The 14,635-nt window shown below is 36.9% G+C and overlaps 1 protein-coding gene across 3 annotated transcripts in view; it reads left to right on the top strand.

Annotated features, from left to right (window-relative positions):
* Positions 1 to 14,635, top strand: part of LOC136855661 (E3 ubiquitin-protein ligase DDB_G0292642) — a 74,399-nt gene that overhangs the window by 39,518 nt on the left and 20,246 nt on the right. The window contains exons 1-2 of one of the 3 annotated variants that reach the window (XM_067132897.1): positions 480 to 500; positions 1,265 to 2,029. The exons of the other annotated variants lie outside the window; for them this stretch is intronic. The gene's annotated coding sequence lies outside the window, so the exon portion shown is untranslated. Of the gene's footprint in view, positions 1 to 479; positions 501 to 1,264; positions 2,030 to 14,635 lie in introns of those variants that run through there. 3 annotated transcript variants of the gene reach the window in all.

The raw sequence follows: 14,635 nt of genomic DNA, 5'->3' as shown, positions 1-14,635 counted from the left end.
GTTTAGGGAGAGAGAGAGAGAGAGAGAGAGAGAGAGAGAGAGAAAATACCTGACGTATGTAATTACACGTCGAAACGTATGCCATCGTATCGTAATTAAGACCGGGAAGCTTTGACGAGGTAATCCTCACTGGACCCCCGCTTTTTAAAATATCCTCCTCCCGCCTGTTCTTTGTCTATAAGCTTATCCTGCTCCGCGCAAAACGTACGTACCGCATCAGCAAATAATCCCCCCCCCCCATCTCTCTCTCTTGTTTAGACGTTTTCAAGGTCGCACTCATGAGCGCCCGCTCTCTCTCTCCCTACAGTCGACCCTGTCGAGTCAACAGGGAGTCCTCCCCCTCCTCCTCCTCCTTTACGCCTCCTCTGTTCCTCACTCTTTGCGCGTCCTCACACTCTCACTCACTCGCTCACATCCTCCTCCTCCTCCTCCTCCTCCTCCTCACTCAGTCTTCACCTGGGAACTCCGCCGAACATACGGGCGGCAGCAGCGAAGGACAGGTGTGAGACCGTCTGTCTCTCCTCTTCTGCGTGTTTCTTTGTGACAGTGTCGCTTGTTCTGTGAACTTCGTTCGGTGTTCTTTCAAGTTTTCTCGGCTGATTCTTCATATTTTTTTTATGATTTTCAATGAGTTATATTCATTGGGAGTTGATTTTTTCAGTTGGAAATTTTGCGGTGTTCAAGTTTTGGTGTATCGCTTTTAATGTTTTTTTTCATTATGATTTTCAATTAACTAAAGATTTTCAGTTAGTTACATTCACTGGAAGTTGATGTTTCCAGCTGAAAACTTGCGGTGTTCCTCAAGTTTGCTGTTTAATTTTGAATCTGTTTTTTTAAATTAATAGAAAATTGATCTTTCTAGATGAAAATGTGCTGTGTTCTTTTAGTTTTGGTGTTTCACTTTTTGAGATTTTGAATTAATTAATGAATTGAAAATCGATTTTTCTAGCTGAAATTTTGCTGTGTTCTTAAAGTTTTAGCGTTTCATTGTTAACTTTTTTTTATTTTCAATTACTTAAATTAATTGAAAATTTATTTAACCAGCTGCAAATTTTGCTGTGTTCTTAAAGGTTTGGCGTTTCATTTTGAATGTTTAAATTAATTGAAAAATAATTTATCGAGCTACAACTTTTCAGTTTTTAACAGCATGACTCTTGCGCGAGTTGTGAGGTGCCTTTGAAAAAAAAAATACTCTCCGGAGGATTTTAATTATTTAAGTAATCGGAAATTGGTTTCTCTAGCTGCAAATTTCCTTCCTTTACAGCATGACTCTTGTGCGAGTTGTGAGGTGCCTTTGAAAAGAAACAAAAACCTCCGAACGATTCTGGTCGTGATAAAAGCGTTCCTCCTAGTATCTGGTTCGAGATATTACGCCTTATGAACAAAAAACAAAAGAGGATCGAACGTTTTAAAATCGTTATTCCGAAAGATTTACGATGCCATTAATTTACTTTGTGATTGATTTACAAAAAAAGAAAAGAACTGGAAATGAATATGATAAATAAAAACAAAGTAATTTTGTTGGCTGATTCTAATCAGGACGACGAATTACGATGCCAATAATTTTGTGCTTTGAATAAAAAAAATGAACTGAATAAACGAAATGAAAATTAAATATCGTAAATAAAAACGAAGTTACCTTTTTGGCCGATTCTAATCAGGACAACGACTTACGAAGCCAATATTTTACTTTGTGATTTTATTTAAAAAAAAAACTGAAATTTCAATATAATAAATAAAAGCAAAGTAACCTTTTTGGCTGATTCTAATCGAGACAACGAAAATACTTTACCAGTTTTACGAAAATATCGCTTCATGTCTATAAGAAAGTCTTCGGTCTCGTGCCTCCTTTTCAAAAGTGTTCGGTGAAAACATTTGGCCAAGACTCCTTCACAAGAGCCCTTTCTCAGGCTCCGTAGGGGCGTTTTAATCTCCTTCAGGGGCCCTTGTAGCGGATACCTGGTGGTGTATCTACAAGGGAGCTTATCCTGGAGACGAGTGGAGCAGTGTCATGTCTTGAATGATTTAGGTATGAAAAGTTATTTTCTTTTTTTTTTAATTAAGAGGTTTGTCCTGTTACTGTTGTTGTGGTGGCAGTTTCATGTGTATATATATATATATATATATATATATATATATATATATATATATATATATATATATATATATATATATATATATGAATGTATATGCATGATATATATATATATATATATATATATATATATATATATATATATATATATAGAGTGATCATTTTGCAACCTCGTCTGGTTTGCCAATATTAACAGTAAATTCTTAAGCAAATATTTTTTTTTACATAAGTGCCTGGTTAAAAAGTGAGAGTAGATTCTATATATACTGTATATACAACATCAAGTGTTCATTTATTTAAAATTATTTATTTTTTGATGCTTGTGTGTGTGTGTGTTTAGCCTCTAACTTGAAAAGTCCTTTAGGTCGATTTTCATGTTTGCGCTTATTTTGTGAATGGGCATAATTCTGTTACTCCAGGTTGCTCCGTTGGGGGGGAGGTTAGTGCTGTCAGTGAGAGTCACTTCGGCCTCTATCTGCAAACCCTTTTGATTCCTTTTACTGTACCTCCGTTCTTATTATCTTTCTTCCATCTTGTTATCCACCGTCTCCTAACAATTATTTCATAGTGCAACTGCGAGGCTTCCCTCCTGCTACACCTTTCAGACCTACCTACTCTGATTTTCCTTTCCATCGCCAACTAACCTTACATGTCCCAGTGCTTGTCCTTTGGCCCAAACTCTATATATATTCCATGTTACTCCAGTTTCCTTTCAGAAATTATTTCTGAATCCCATTAAGGCCCTCGCGTGAAAGTTTCTTGCACAAACTTACTTCGATACTCGTCGCGATTCCCATTCAAATATTCGTATTAAGTTTTTTTTTTCACAAATTCAAGTTCCGTGCTGAGTTCAGTCCAAATTTTACCAAGAAATTAATTGTATTCAAGTCTCATTTGGGTCTTTATTGGAGGCTGAGAATAATTCAAGTCTAATTTGGGTCTTTATTGGAGGATGAGAATGATTCAAGTTTAACTTGGATCTTTGTTAGAGGCTGAGAATAATTTAAGTCTAATTTGGGTCTTTGCCAGAGGCTGTGAATAATTCAAGTCTAATTTGGGTCTTTGTTAGAGGCTGAGAACAATTCAAGTCTAAATTGGGTGTTTGTTAGAGGATGAGAATAATTCAAGTCTAATTTGGGTCTTTGTTAGAGGCTGTGAATATTTCAAATCTAGATTGGTTCTTTGTTAGAGGCTGAGAATAATTCAAGTCTAATTTGGGCCTTTGTTAGAGGCTGAGAATAATTCAAGTCTAATTTGGGTCTTTGTTAGAGGCTGAGAATATTTAATTTTGGTCTTTGTTAGAGGCTGAGAACAATTCAATTCGAAAATTTGGGATTTTTTTTTTTAAAGGCTGAGAATTCAAATCGGATTTGGTTTTTGTTAGTCTGCTAATACTTCAAGTCTAATTAGGTTTTTGTTAGATGCTGGGAGTGATTTGAATCTTGGAGATGAAGAGAACAATTCAGGTCTCTTTTATAGGCTGAGAATGACTGGTCTATTCTGTTAGACGCCAAGAATGATTTAGTTCTATTTTGTTGGACGATTGTAATAATTCGTCTTTGTTGCAAATTATATGCAAGTCTTGTTGTTGTCGTTTGAAACCGAAAGTGCTGAGGTTCGGTGTCAGTTATTCGATGGTTCATTATAAATTCATGCGTACAATCATCTTGCCACAATGAGTTAGATGCTCTGATATAATGAATATTTTCCTAAAATTTTCCCCCTTTGCGATCATGTAGTACTTGTTCTCTGCCAAATTAAAAGTCGCAGGGGCAGGTCCTGCGTGAACTTCCAAAGCCAATCGACTTTCAAGTGTCGGTTAGTTTTTGTGCTGCACGTGACGTAGGAAACAAGTTTCTCCAGAATGTGCTTAGGAAACACAAGACTGCATTATACGCAGTTACAACCTGCCTCACCCCTTGGACTCCGGAGAGGACAGTAACCTTTATCGTACAAGTTTGCAGTCGCTGTTCTTTGCCTTTTGTTTATTTATTTGTTTGTAATTTTCAATCCCGTAGGGGGGTAGTGCCGTCAGTGCACCTCACGTGGTGCACTGTTGACATTACTTAAGGTTGTTTGCATCGTCCCTTCGGCCTCTAGATGCAATCTCTTTCATTATTTTTTACTGTACCTCCGTTCATATCATCTTTCTTTCATCTGACTTTCCACCCTCTAACAATTTTTGTTTCACAGTGCAATTGCGAGATTTTCCACCTGTTGCACATCTCAAACCACCTTACTGTCAATTTCATTTTCATCGCTGAATGACTTCCTAGGTCCCAGCGCTTGGCCTTTGGCCTAAATTCTGTACTCCAGTTCGGGTTGTGCTTTTCGTTGCTAGCTTTGCTTGGTGTGATAGCATCCATCCTTGCTGTACCGTTCTTCTTGCAATGCAAAATTGGATTTCGAGATTCGTCTGTGTCAAACCCCTTTGCCTGTTAGGTAGGTACACGTCCCCGCAATCTATAGTTAAAATGACGCCAGGGAAGCCGGAGTAAACTATAGATGCCAGCAAGCAGCCGTGCTCCTGACCTTTGCTTTTGCTGTATTGAGAAAGGATTCAACTTGCAGGTGCGCAAGAAAAGGAAAAATTTATGTCTCGCGATATTTTTAGGTGAATTTGGGAACGTTCCTTTTCTTGGTTCATTCAAGAATCATTAGAAGTCTGGGGTTTTCAAGTAATTGTTTGACGATTCCGTTGGGTAGTAATCAGTTTGGAGAGTGAGTCGGAATGGCTTGAATTTATATTTTTGTGAAGTTGATACCTTTCTGTAACGCCTTTCAGATTAAACACCATATTATTTTGAAGCTTGAATTTCAAGCCAACGATCCCTGTAGGCTTTTCCCATAGGAATAGGGTTAATCTTCTGAATAATAATAGTAAGTAATAGAAAATATCCGTATCATTCCATAAACTTGAAATTAGTAAAGTTATTTGAATTGTATGTCTTTTGAAAAAGTTTATCGTTTGAACAAGACGTTTTAGTCAAAATCACTCCAAATCCGTCTTTCTGTATTTTTTCCCTTGGCTGTAAACATTCCCTGTTCTGTTTTTTTTTTTTTTTTTTTTTTTAAGTTAGAGTTGGAAATTGTTATTTTAGAGCCAAGAATTGTTGTTTCAAAGGCATTTTCTTTGCATATCCTTTAAGCAAGAACTTCCCAACTCCTACCTCCATTTTGTTTGGGAGTTCTCGAGTCCCCGAGGAGGTCTTCTTGGACCCATTACCGTCTTGAATTATGACTCTGCATACCACGTGGAGTACTGTACCTGGACAGAACCCACGGCTGGCTAAGAAATTAAAGCTCTTTGTGTGTGTGAGTGTGCGCTTTCCATTTCAAGAACTAGTATACACGCGCACGCACAAACGCACACACACGTGTGTGTGTATGTATATATATATATATATATATATATATATATATATATATATATATATATATATATATATATATATATATATATATATATATATATATATATATATATATATTATATATATATATATATATATATATTTTTATATGTATATATATATTATAGAACCTACGGGTCACTTTTTACCAGATACGCATGTGGTTATTATAATTAATTTATATGTATATATACAGTATATATATGTATATATATATACATATATATATATAATTTACATATACATATATGATGTAAGGAGAGGAGCCCATCTTATAGACAATGAATTAAAACTGTTTCCCAGTAAAATTCACGTAATTTCCAAGATATTCCAGTAGGAAGTGTTGTGAGAGAGAGAGAGAGAGAGAGAGAGAGAGAGAGAGAGAGAGAGAGAGAGAGAGAGACTTCAATCGTGGATCAGTGGACCATTGCGGCCGTTAGGTGTAATGATTGTCATATGGAAGGAATGTTGGTATCAAGGTCATGTGAAATATTCAAAACGTTTGTAACAAGTTTTAAGTCATTGTGCCGCACATAAAATTTTTTATTTTAGGTGTAAAAAAACGAAGCCTACGCAAGATACTATATTCAGCCAAACTTGCTTTTGTTTTTGAAATATTTTTTTTAACTGTATTTTTTATTCGTTTTCAATGTATAAAGCTGATTTTCATTCACGCTGCCGTCTAGGGTGTGGGTTACGTGCAAAAGTCTATAGTTATTGAAAATTGCCGATTCGTTGGCTTGAATTGATGCCCCATAAATAAGCAATATGCATTCGTTATTGAGCGATTCCACAACCTTGTTTTTTTCTTTTTTGCGTTTTATGACACAGCATTGAAGCTTTTTCTTTTTTTTTTTTTGCAACGTTCTACGCTCGTAATGGAGTTCGTGCCCACCAGAGCTAGTAGGTTTGAACTATTTAAAAACTAATATAGCAGTTTTACTTTTTTTGATGGTATGTATTTTTTTGCAGTATGTGTGTGAGAGAGAGAGAGAGAGAGAGAGAGAGAGAGAGAGAGAGAGAGAGAGAGAGAGATTCCAATTTTACATCTGCATGATATTTTTATGCCGTAAATGTCAACCATTAGTTGCCTGTCAAAAAATCACTTAAGCCTCTAAATCTAAAGCCCATGTGCATTATTGAAATATGTATTACTGGCTGCTCTGTGAGCGAGGTATCGTGCTGGCGATAAGGCCAGCGTAGTCTAAAGCCATAACAACAATAAACATATGAGAAAATTGTAGAATTTTGCATAAGGTAAGAAATGGCACTAAGTTTCCTTATGCCTTGGTCTCCTTCCATCGAAAATGAAACAAGTAAAAAATACACCGAAGTTTCTTTGGCGCAATCGGGTTTTCTGTACAGCGTACAATGCTGTGTGAAACTCTCAGCCACGCCCCATAAAACTCTCGGTCGACCCTTGGTGGCCTGTGTTGTTGCGCTGCCAGATGCACGACCATGGCTAACTTTAACCTTAATAAAATAAAAACTACTGAGGCTAGAGTGCTGCAATTTGGTATGTATGATGATTGGAGGGTGGATGATCAACATACCAATTTGCAGCCCTCTAGTCTCAGTAGTTCTTAATATCTGAGGACGGATAGAAAAAGTGCGGATGGACAATACAGAAAACTAAAAAAGAGTAACTTACTGCTTTGGTTTACCCTTTACACAACTCTTGTAAATATAGGCTATACGTCTTTGCAAGAAATGAAAGGGAGGAAGGGCTGTAGATAATATGCTTCGTAAAAGACTCAGTAGATTTTGTAAATTTCTTTGTGTAAAACACAATCGTAAATCAATCTTCAGTGGCAGATTTGTAAATTATTGTAAATTTCTTTTTGTAAAACACAATCGTAAATCAATCTTTAGTGGCAAAAAGAGATCTTTGTAATTTAAAGTTATGAGTGAATAAATTTTGAAAGTTTCTTCTTATCAAATTCACGACGGAATTTGGCTCTTCTTTCAAAGATGTTTTACGAGCCTAATAGTCCAAGTCAGCCTCTCTCTCTCTCTCTCTCTCTCTCTCTCTCTCTCTCTCTCTCTCTCTCTCTCTCGCGTTTACAAGCAACTACCGCAGTAAACTGACGTTGGGTTGAGAGTATCACGTTTGTTAGACACCCCCTGCCTTCCCATCAATTCCCCACCCCCCCAACATTTGTTTCGAGGATCGAACGAAAACTCACTCTCTCTCTCTCTCTCTCTCTCTCTCTCTCTCTCTCTCTCTCTCTCTCTCTCTGCCATTCCTTCCTCTGTGCTCGGTAAGGGGCACATGACAGAGAATTGGAGGAAGTTAATTTTTTATACCTCTCTGTCCAAACTGTCTCCGTTGTCCTGTCAATGTGCGACAGTAGACGACCGTTAGAGACGGAAATCAACGGACATATTCTTTGTCAGAGTTAATAGATTTTACAGAAAACATTCTCGTACGATTTCCAGTTGCGAGAGATAGAGAGAGTGAGTTTGTAGTTTCAATCAATAGATGCGTCATAAACCATTTCTGTGCAGTTTCGAATCGTGTATAGGTTATTAGGTTATATATATATATATATATATATATATATATATATATATATATATATATATATATATATATATATATATTATGTGTTATATATATATGTATTATGTATAAAAATATAAAAATATTAACGCATACACATATACGTATCTATATACATGAATACATACTTATTATAGATATATGTATGTATGTGTGTATGTATGTATGAGTGAACAGCACTGTCATTCTGTTAGAACTAGTATAATCACCCCCTGCCCAGGGAACCCATAACGGAAACGGAAATTAAACGACACAAATGCAAAGAGAAGTATTTTCTCATAATGAGACGAGGGTAACGCATACAAGGACAAAACACACTATACGGTATCTACGCAGTTTGCGAAAGTGAGGTTTTTTATATATATGCTCTTTTTCTCAGAGCTGGATTATCAAGGCTGCCACGTGAAGGTATAGTCATTTTCTCACGGAATTACTTTGTGTCCGCCTCTTTTATTTTCTTCTGTAAACTTTTTTTTTCTTTCGCTTCCGAATGAGGTAAATTTTCTTCTTACTGACGTTCTTTGTTTTAAATTTCATTGTTTCACGGATGGAGACATATGTATTTAAATGTTTTTTCTTAATTATTTGTTTATTTTTATATTTATTAAAGCTATCTCGCAAGAGATTAATGCTCTCTCTCTCTCTCTCTCTCTCTCTCTCTCTCTCTCTCTCTCTCTCTCTCTCTCTGTTTACATACATAATACACATACACACACACACATATAGTATATATGTATAACTGAATCGCGAAAATATGGAACGTGATGAATATATAAATAAAGACAAAATCTACGAGGGAGAGAGAAACAACGGAGTGCTGCAAGGCCTTTCGACGTTAGTCCTTTATTTACTCAGCTAAGTAAAGGACCAATGTCGAAAGGCCTTGCAGCACTCCGTTGTTTCTCTCTCTCCCTCGTGTATTTTGTCTTTATAAACATTAAAAACCACAAGAAGTTTCCAAGAGACATATATATACAAATAAATAGCTAATAAATAGATAAACACTGCCGTCATATTCTTTTTCTGTGAAGTTGCAAGCAGTGCAAATAACCTATCAAAGACACAAGCTGAACTATACTTGAAAATATCCTTGTGTTTTTTTTCCGGAGCAAAATGAAAACAAAAAACTATTAAAAAAAAAGTAAAAAATGCGACAAAGTTTCTTCGGCGAAATGAAGTTTTCAGTACAGTCTATAATCAAGGCAACAGAAAATAGATCTATCTTTCGGTGGTCTCGGTATAATACTGTATGAGCCGGGGCCCATGAAACTTTAACCACGGTCCGGTGGTGGTCAGTCCTATATCTTTTTCAGAAGCACGATTATGGCTAATTTCAACCTTAAATAAAATGAAAACTACTGAGGCTAGAAGGCTGCAATTTGCTATGTTTGGCGATTGAAGGGTGGATGATCAACATACCAATTTGCAGCCCTCTAGCCTCAGTATTTTTTAAGATCTAAGGGCAAACAGAAAAAATGCGCGGACTTAAAAAAGTGCGGACGGACAGACAAAGCCCGCACAACAGTTTTCTTTTACAGAAAACTAAAAACTGCTGGAGAACATCCCAGAACATCCCCACAAACGTCTCTTGTCAGAAACCGCCAAAGAGAGAATATCAAATTGCCCTCATCGTTAAACCACAGTCTCGAGATTCGTGACACCTCTCCTCGGCAAAGCGACCCTCTGAAGGAGGCCGCCTCTTTACTCCCAATTCCCGCCCATTTAAAAGATGATGCCACTTGTCACAACGGTTTATGTAGCCCTGCATTAATGCCTCCCCCCCCCTATCCCCTAGTGTTGCCTCTTGATTACGCCCCTACCCCCAGGGTTACCTCTGATTATACCCCTACCCCCAGGGTTACCTCTCATAACACCCCACTCCCCTGCCTACCCTCCCACCCAGAGGTCCCAAGCCTTCATTCACAGCATGATTGTTGCAGCAATGATATTTCCCCTCCCTCATCAGTTTACACTTGATTTTTGCGTCTCCTCCGTTTATCCTTGGCTTTTTTTTTATCTGTTATTTATTAACCTCAATTTCCTCAATTTACTTCCTGGTTTGCCGTTCTCTGTCTCTATTTTTTTCTTCCCCTTCCCACCCCCCTGCCTCCGCACCCAACAAATTACCTTCTTATCACTCTGCGTATCCCCAGTCGCCTTTCACTTTCTTCTGCTGTCACAATTTATCTTTTGTATTTGCTTCTTTTTATCCGGTTACGCTCTTTATTGCTTGATTTTATCCCGTCTTATACATTAAAGAACATCTTTCCATTTGTAGATCTATTCAGTTATTTTTATATATATATTTTCTTAGAGGCGTAATTTGTCTATGTTTCATATCTTCTTGGGTTTTCGTATTTAACTACTTTTGCGTTTTTAACGTTTTTATTCTAGACGTTTGTTTCATCCTTTTTACATACGTTTTCATTCTAGACGATCGTCATTTTTTTTAACGTTTTCATTCTAGGCATTTCTGTATTTTTTACTTTTCTTACACATTGTCTTGTAGATTAATCTTTATTTTTTTACGTTTTCTTTGTAGATTATTCTATATTTTTTACGTATTCTTACGTTTTCGTTGTTAATTATTCTTTATTTTTTTAACTCTTACTTTTGAGACGAGTCTTCTATCTTCGTCTACCTTTTCTTCCATTTTCATTCTAGTCTCTCCTTTTGAAGTGCAGATCAACTGTATCGAACGCAAAGATACTTCAAGTTCCAACCTCTCTTTCCTGTCAGCGGCACGTGTGAAGAAGTGTGCGAGAGAGAGAGAGAGAGAGAGAGAGAGAGAGAGAGAGAGAGAGAGAGAGAGAGAGAGAGAGAGAGTGTTTCTAAGTAACTATCTCCCCTCGAGTAGATTTGAGGAGATAGAAGGTGTAATGCCTTTACCGAGGTAGGAAGTTCACTCACGTTTTCTCAGGGAGGAGTGTGGGAGGAAGATATTGATTGGTAGGTTTCTCAAAACTGGCGCTTCGACAATATAGTTATCCAAGAAAAAAGCTTCAGAGAGGAATATTGCTTAGAAATAGTGCTTATCTCCTAAATGGTTCTTCGTTAAAATGGTGAGAATGATGTAATCATCCAAAAAATGATGGTGAAACATTTGACTTCTTTCTGTCTGGTTATTATTATTATTATTATTATTATTATTATTATTATTATTATTATTATTATTATTATTATTATTATTATTATTATTCAGAAGATAAACCCCCATTCGTATGACTTTCATTTGAAAGAAGTTACAGAAGATAATAGGAGATGCAGAAAGAAGAGACCAGTTATTAGAAAAGAAAAAAGATAATAGAAAAGTAGAGGGTTGTCCAGTTGAGTATTTATGTAGAGTAAGAAGTTACTTAGAGACTGTGCGGAAATATGATAGCGCTGTGCTTGGGTACACGTATGAAAATCTTAGGTTGATTTTAGTGACTGTCTATGGCGCATTTTAACAGGTGTATGTAATAGAGAGGGAGAGAGGAGAAGAAGAAGAAGAAGAAGAAGGAATTGGAGGACATCAGCTGTATAGTGTCTAAGCATGCAGCCACACACACACACACACACACACACACACACAGAGAAAAGAAATTGGAGGGCATCAACTGTATAGTGTCTAAGCATGCATCCACACGCACAGAGAGAGAGAAAGAGAGAGAAGAAATCGGAGGGCATCGGGTGTATAGTGTCTAAATATGCATCCACACACACACACAAGAAACTGGAGGGCATCAGCTGTATGGTGTCTAAACATGCATCCATATAAGTTCCGAAACACTTTAGTTAATAAAGCAGTCATAAAGACCGTAATCACCCCCATATCGTCATACTTTCCGAAATCATGCTTGCGTTATGATTGATGCAACCATACGGAAGTGTACTCGAAGTGAATAAATAAAAGCTGGCGTAATTAATTACGGGTTTTTTAACATCGAGGTGAAGAGTGACGGTTGCATAACGTCGGTCGGTAATAGGGTGCTTAAATATTTTTTGTTAGTAGGAATTGGATGAAAAACCTAGTTCATGTTGACTTGGCAAAATTTGCTCGTAGCTGTTTTGGTCATATTTTTGTCTCAACTTTGTATTAATGCAATTACATTTGCTGAGACATTATGAACACCACATTCTTTGGAAGCTTGAATTTCAAGTCTATTGGCGTGGGTTTGTTCCTTATGAACAGGGTTCATCCGAATAATAATATAATAATAATACGGGGGGTGCTGGTTATATTTTGTTTTCTGCACTTTATACAATGTTATTTGTAATTGTTCTTATTGCTGCGTTATTCTCTTACTTATGTTTTATTGCTGTTGTCATGCATGATTGACTTGTGCATTGAAACTGTTGAAAAACGATTTTTTTTCATATGAATTCCTCTTCCACCAAGTCAATGATCCCTAATTTGGGGAGATTTGTATATTAGTTTACCAAAACTGAAACCTGGAAAACTTATGCTAAAGAGGCTACAGAATAACCCTCTCTCTCTCTCTCTCTCTCTCTCTCTCTCTCTCTCTCTCTCTCTCTCTCTCTACCCCCGCAAGTTACTAAAGCCCTAACTCTCACGAAATCAGCTTAGCCCAACTTGGGGCACAAATACTTAGCAACTTTGCTCGAAAATTTTCCCTGGGTTTGGATTGTCTTGCGAACTCTTGATTGGCTAAGAATAAGTGCGAAAAGTTCTTATATTCTTTCTTTCCTTCTTTCTTTCGTTTTTTCTTTTCGTTGGCTACCGGCTCCAAATTCGTCTTATTCTTGGAGTCGCTTAGGGGGTATCAGATTAAGCCACTGGGTATAGACGAAAACATCGCTCTGGTCGTAACTGGTTACACGATTCAGTTTCCAGAGATTTTTGTAGTACAGATCATCGATTGATTCACTGACGTCATCTGGCGTTGCAACGACTTGTATGGTTATTGTGGCCTTAACAAGGAAATGTTTTCCTCGAATAGAAGAAAGAGACATTCGTGACTGGCTTGAAGTGGTAAATATAAGGATGGGAGGTCAATTGTTGAGTTACGAAAAAGATGGCGTCTCTTTGCGTGTAAATCTTATTTACATCGACAATGCTTCCTCGTGCCTTAGTATCATTATTTTCTTTTATATATTATTTATTTTTTTTTTTATTCACGTTCACTGTACTCTACCAAACTTTCTCTCCCGTCAGGAAACGAGTGAAAAGTTTTAAACTCCTGCATCCTTTCGACAGCTACTTTTTCCACCAGCTAAAAATGTCTGTTTACTTCCTACTCTGGTGCAGTCCATATGACGCTTGTGTAAATCTTCATCACTCTTTCGTACTCTTATATTGTGCTTAAAACACACGGGCACAATCAATCATATATATATATATATACATACATATATATATGATAGAAATATTTCTATCATTCACTCAGAACGGATATTTCAAATATATATGTAGGCCTATATATATAATTATATTTGAAAATCCGTTCCGAGTGAATATGATAGAAATATTTCTATCTTATATATATATATATATATATATATATATATATATATATATATATATATATATATACTGTACATATATTATATATATATATATATATATATATATATATATATATATATATGTATGTATGTATGTATGTATGTGTGTGTTTAGCATGGCCGTCGAGGTAAACTGCCTTCCAGGTGTGTGTTGGGTATTGTATATAAGCACAGCACGGTTATAACGCATCGTATTAATGTTATCGATTATCACTATACAGTAGACGTTTTATCAATGTCTCCTGCTGGTATCACGTGTGGTAGGCGGAGGAATTTATTTTTCTTGATGAGCGATAATTTCATGTTATTTCATTGCTAAGATGGTGTCCTCTCTCTCTCTCTCTCTCTCTCTCTCTCTCTCTCTCTCTCTCTCTCTCTCTCTCTCTCTCTCATTTGGAAAAGGACCCTTAGTACCTTGTAGATTTTATCAGCCTGAAACTGTCCCTGTAGTGTTCTTTCTTATCACCCAACAGGAATTTGAGAAGACTTGGCGTATTCCCTAATTAAAAGAAGAGAAAGTTTTTCTGACCTTTATTTTATTTGTTTGTTTGAAAATTGTCATTCATCTCTGATCCTTCATTCATAAATGCGCCTTTGTGCTTGTAAAGTTCTATTGTAACTTAATTGAGTTATATTCTTGTCAATGGGAGAAGTGACTTGTGTATCCGAGAGAAAGAGAATGAATGCGTATGTGAGGAGTATGTATGTCTATTAGAAGAGAGAGAGAGAGAGAGAGAGAGAGAGAGAGAGAGAGAGAGAGAGAGAGAGAGAGAGAGAGAGAGACTATAATTTCGAAACGATACAATTTTCTCCAAACCAAAAGCTCCCTTTTTGGCGGTTCAGAAGGTCGTGTATTGCGCCAATTTTGGATGTGACTTAGTAGTTGTGTCGACGGAGGGGAGGGGAATGAGGAAGGGACAGGGGGTGGTTGGGTGGCCTGCGGGACAAGGGGGAGGGGGGTGTCCCTGCCACCTGGTACATCGATTCCTGCCACGCCCCAACTAATGTTAGGGTTTGGGGAAAGGAAGCATGGAGTGAGAGACGGAAGAAGAAGAA

The sequence above is a fragment of the Macrobrachium rosenbergii genome, chromosome 3 (assembly GCF_040412425.1).
Source record: "Macrobrachium rosenbergii isolate ZJJX-2024 chromosome 3, ASM4041242v1, whole genome shotgun sequence".
NCBI lineage: Eukaryota > Metazoa > Arthropoda > Malacostraca > Decapoda > Palaemonidae > Macrobrachium > Macrobrachium rosenbergii.
This window is presented reverse-complemented; position numbering and strand designations above follow the sequence as displayed.